The sequence below is a fragment of the Harpia harpyja genome, chromosome 9 (genome assembly GCF_026419915.1).
Source record: "Harpia harpyja isolate bHarHar1 chromosome 9, bHarHar1 primary haplotype, whole genome shotgun sequence".
NCBI classification, from domain to species: Eukaryota; Metazoa; Chordata; class Aves; order Accipitriformes; family Accipitridae; genus Harpia; species Harpia harpyja.
The window spans coordinates 3,643,880-3,649,330 of record NC_068948.1 but is presented as its reverse complement, the minus strand read 5'-3'; the positions used below and the strand labels follow the sequence as shown (position 1 = coordinate 3,649,330).

The following is a 5,451-nucleotide window of genomic DNA, read 5'->3' as shown; positions in this document are numbered from 1 at the left end:
TTCTTCATTAAGTGGAAAATCCAAAGTTTCCTTTAATCAGGTTTGAGCTTGGACTGATGTGATGTTTACTGACTGAGACAGTGGTTTTCAAACGACGTCAGGAACATCTGGCTTCGTGGCTTGGCAGAGAGCCCAGCAAATTGCCAATCCAAAGGCCCAAGTTCACAAGCAGCTTTGGGGCTTTCATCCTGTAACAAGAAAACCCTGAGGGCAGTGGAGGTGGTACCGCGCCTCCCTGTTTAATCATGCTGCTTTACTACCTACGTGTTCCACGGCTGATCTCTGCGTACTGTCAGACTCCTCAAATTAAGGTCCTGCAGATGTCCACCCAGGCTATCCCATGCTGGCCTTGTCTCTCTCTACACTTCCATTGTGTCCCACCGCTTTCACCAGCTCCCACTCCCACAGCTGGTGGGAGCCATGGGGCAGATGGGTCAAAGGAAGGCTGTGCTCCCTCCGAGCAGGGACAACACACAAAACATCCCTGTGTATTCCCCTGTAGGTCCCCCTCTACCATACTTTCTGTGTTTTCACCTGCCACTCCTGTCTTTACAGACCGCTGTTCTCCAAGGCACCCAGGAGGTCTGTGCCATGCGAAAGGTTGAACCCAGGTCTCCAGCCTGCCGGTGGAGCAGCCTGCCCAGAAGACCAAGCTGACATTTTATCAGAAAAGACCGCCTGGAAAGCCCAGCAGCAGCAGGTGTCCTGCATACGGAAAGCATTTGCATCTAGTGCAGTTTATAGCTCCACACATGTTTTAAAAGCTAATTCTGTAATACTTGTGTGAATCGCTTCTACTCCAACAAGTAGATCCATTCACTCCAGCAAATGGATAAGTAAGACTTCAGACGCAACCTAAGGTTGGATCTCACTGTGAGGGACCTTAAGTATTATGACCTGGGCCCATCTGGTTCAGATCCCATCCTCTGTAATGGCTTGTTGGCTGGAGCATGAAAGTTTAACCAGCGCTACGCTGCTGAAGTATGCACTGTTGTTAAACAATGAGCAGGAGGTCTCTGTGTTCTGTATGTATGTCATTGCAACATACCTTGTGTAGGGAAAAAACAGTGCTTGTTTACAGGCAAGTGAAAATCTCTGAAGGTAGAGGGTTATGTGGCTTTCACTGCACGGAAAATGGATGTGGAGAGGGTCATGGTCAAATTAAAAGTTTGTTTGTTAGAAAACAAAATAAAACTCAGTCCTTTAGGGATTAGCACCAGTTGTCTTGAAATCGTTAGTGAGGTGAGGGAGACGAGCAGCCAAGGGAAAAAAATGTTTCCAGAAATCGGTGACCAATCGCCAAGAGAACAGTGCGTCTCCATCCTGACCTCCCGTGAGCTCTGAACTCTGCTGGCACTGTCCAGCCTCCTTCCCTGAGAAACGCAAAGCTTATAGAGAAAGTCATCTTTGTTTCGTGAAATATTTACATTGGAGAAGGGAAGGTCTTTTGTATATTGTCACTGACCTTTAGAGGGAGGGGGGGGAATTGTAATCAGGTTTCAGGATCACAATTTTCACAGCTGCACATAATAATTTGCTTCAGGTATTTGATTCATGCATTGAAGCTGAAAACTCGTCTAGAACTAACAATTGCTCTGCTTTCCCACAGATTGCTCTGCAGAGAGATACCCTCTGCCTGCCTATCAGTGGCTATTGACCTGGGCACGGACCATGCGTGGAAACATTTTGTGCTGAACAGCATAAGAAAGGGAAAAGCAATAAAGAAGTTAAATGAAAATGCTTGTGCCTGGCACTCTTTTGTGTCTGATGATTTTTTTTTCCTTCCAAACGGTCACAAATGAAAAGGAAGAGCTAATAGGAGTTTGGCTCCATCTCCTCTTCCTGAGACAGAGTGGGGTCTACAGAATTTCCTGCTCCTGTGCAGCTATCTTAGAAAGGCTTAAAAACATAGCCGGGTCCAAGAAAAATCAAAGGGCCATCTCTGAAAAGGGATACAGAATTTCCAGATCCTAGGGTGGGAGCTGCATTGATGTGGCAAATTACATGGCGGTGGAAAAAGGAAGCAGGTTCAGTGTAAGATTTCACTTGTATGGCCTTTAGTGCCTCTACAGCGTAGTGGGGAGACAGGGTGGGAGTGCCTGCGTGTGGGAGAGGAAAGATTCGGACTCCTTATTTCCTCTGTAACAAAACACAGTCAGTCACTTACTACTTTGAATACTGCCTTACATGACAATAACATGTAATTGCATTAAAGGCCGTGGTTGGAAGATTTGTCCCTCCAATGCTGAAGCTATAGAGACATTAATATGTCAGCCTGCTCTGGCTCTAGGATCTCCCACTGATGGCATGCTGTCAAGGTACAGCGGGTCAAAATAAGGCAAGGTGGATCAGAGGAAAACTTTTCTTCCCCAAAAGACTACAGCTGCCTGTCCTAGCTGGAAAACCATTTATTCATCATTTATGTATTTGTGCATGTATTTGCCTTATTTTCACACCTGAATTAGGTATGTTCAACTCTGCAGCTGCAATCGCTCAGGCTGAGTTTTCAAAATGAGACTAAACTGGAAGTAGAAATTCACCCTTTCTGCAACCAGCTCTCATGCCTAAGACTGTATCAGGCTATCTGATTCACATCAATCAGAAAAAAAAAGCTGAGCAGAAGTGAATGAAGTAGAAACAAGATCTACAGTCGCAGAAACCTCTCAAGGATGTTGATGTACTTCGATATAGGTTGTCATAACAGGGCAGATCCCCTGCATCACATTTGCAGGCACAAATCCCCAAGCATCACTGAATCCTGCCACATCACCCACCTCTAGCCCTCCTGCTATAATAACATAAAGATGGGGGTTTTTTTTACTAGAGATGGGTTTGAGGTAGCATCCCCTTATTTTTAAAGAAACCTTATGGAAATGCTATAAAATTGGGAGTGGGTGGGAGGCAGAGAGGTTAGGTGGCCAGCGGAGATGTGCAGAAAAGCCCATGACCTCCGAGCAGACAGTTTGCCATTTGTGTCATTGTCTTTCCACATTTTAAGCATCAGGGATAATCTGGAATGCATTCCTCCTGCTTCGGAGACAGATGGCAGCGAGGAAGCAGGTTGGAAGAAAGGAATAATAAATATTTGAAGGTGAGTAAATGTCTTGGCTTTAGGCAGCTGAGCCTGTGGTTTTTCTCAGGGTGCACAAATGTCCCCGCATTTACTGTGCTGAGTGGTTCTAGTAACTTTTTTATTACATGTTTCCTGTACTGTCTGGCCAAGGGTCAGAGATGTTAAAACCTGGGGGAAATCTGGAGCAGAGAGCACTTCACGATCAGGGTGTGATAAGGCAGATTGACGGGCTGGTTTGTGGCAGGGAAGGCAGAGTTGGCTTGGTAGAGCAGAAAGGGTTGTGGAAAGTTTCTTTTTTAACAAGAAGGGGTATTTATTCCAATTTTTTGGCTATTTGGAAGACAGCTTACCTCCTTTGCCACATTGCTGTGCACCACTGTGGACATTAGCTGAACGGCAGCTGGAAGTAAAACATAACCTATATCTGCGATATCCTCTTGCACCCTTCCTCCCAGGGACTTGGTGAGCATCACAAACGTTGTGATTCACCATTGGGTAGGGGAGAGATTTTATCTTGTGTCGGTTATCTGGTGGCAGAAGGCTGATTGCAGGTCCCTGATTTGGAGGCAGCTATGTGCTGTAATGTACTCTTGGGAGGGCTCTGAATGATCGCTGTTGCTAACAGCATTACAGAGCCATCCATCAACTGAAAATAGTTGGAACAGGGCAGCCAACTTCCCTGTCCCATCCATCCTCTGTCAGGAGGCAGAGAACTGGTGGAGAAGTCATGTCTTCACTGTCTGAAGAGCATTATATACAGTGAGAATTTGGGGAGACGTTTGTTCTTTGTTTCTTTGTGGGGCAAATTTTGCATCACTGGACAACCGCCATAGGCAGAAGAAGGGTAATTCCACAAAGCAGTGCTATGCAACTGTTTAGGACAGAAAAATGGAGAAAAAAATGTCAGAGCCAAAGTATACTCCATGTAGTTGACATAGGAGGCTGAAATAAGATAGGCAGTTTGTAATTACTTACATTGGAATTTGGCCAGGACATCGAGGTTAACATCACAACTTCACAAGGACTTCAGAAGCAGCTGAGGATCTCTCCGAGTTGAGAAGACACGCAGGGAACTTCCCTGAAACCTCCTGGCTTGGGCCATCATGTACAATGCATGCAAGCTCTCGCCTGGGCCAAGGCCAGGGAGGAACACAATGGGTAGGAGCAAGATCTGATACGTCTTCATTGACATGCCAGAACCAAATAAACAAACAGCGAGGCTGTTGCTCTTCAGCCCAGGGCTGTTGGTCTTCTGCCACAGAGTTGTCATTCTTCTCGACAGCGTGCATCTGCTTGGGATAGTCCACCTTCTGAGATGAGAAAGCGTAAGAGGGCCACAAGAGTGCAAAGACACAAACAGCTGCAGCCCGCGAGCATCCCACACCACGGCAAAGAGAAGGGAGAGTTTAAGGAAACTCCACACAGCCAAGCGATAACCAAGATTTTTCTTTTCTAAAAAAGTTGATTTCAATAAGCATAAGGGACATCTCTGGGTTTGTCCCATCTGCAAGACATGCTGGAAGCACAAGTAACTGGGTATCTCTCCACCAACACAAACGGATTTTATGGCAGCTCTTAATATGACCCTACCAGACTCAGAGGCAATAATTTTGGAATGTTTCTCTCCGAAAGACCACACCTCAAGTTTTTCTTGGAACTCAGCTACATTAAGAGCAATCCTGTTCCTTAGGGGCTGGGCTTTTTTTTTTTTTTTTTTTTTTCCTACTAAGAACTCAGGTGTTTGAACCGTGAACTAAGATGCCAACGGTTCACCTTCTTGCTTTAATTTAAGCAGGCTGCAGCTTCACGAGAGAAACACACAAAATGCAGAAAAAAAGCAAAGATGGCATATGGACCATGACATGGGAGCAAGGACATTTCTTCTATCCATTAAACCTCATGAAGGGAGAGTGAGAGAAAAGAAGGCTTTGGCAAAAGACCTTCTGCACACGTTAATAAATGTATAGATGAGCTCTGTACCAGTCAAAATAGGAAATACCACCCATTAAAGCTGGATGTTGGAATGACTGAAAAGCTTTGTGAAACTGTGCCGTGGAGTGCTAAGTAGAATGGAAAAACCATCATTCCTAAAGCTAGTCTTTGGAGATTTCTGGGAAAATTGGCTTACCCGCTAATTTTTGCTAAAGTCTTGATGTGACTGGTCTTAACCCTGGCAAGGACTCTAATCTACTCACTTAATCTGGCTGCAAAACAATGCCATATTGCAAAGAGCTGAGATGCTGTTTAGGTAATTTAGCTTCACTTTTTCTTTCCTCTGTTGCAAGCTGAGCCAGCCCTTTTTGTTCACTTGAATAGCTTCTTCTTCAAAGGGACTGTGGAAAAGTCTTATTTCTTCCCCCAAGTGACAGATTTTTAAG

At 45.2% G+C, this 5,451-nt stretch overlaps 1 long non-coding RNA gene across 1 annotated transcript; it reads left to right on the top strand.

The window, feature by feature from the left end:
- Positions 1 to 596: 596 nt before the first annotated feature.
- On the top strand, positions 597 to 1,738 carry LOC128146183 (uncharacterized). Its single transcript, XR_008236705.1, has 2 exons — positions 597 to 700; positions 1,610 to 1,738. It is a non-coding gene; the product is annotated as an uncharacterized LOC128146183 (long non-coding RNA).
- The last annotated feature ends 3,713 nt before the right edge of the window (positions 1,739 to 5,451 follow it).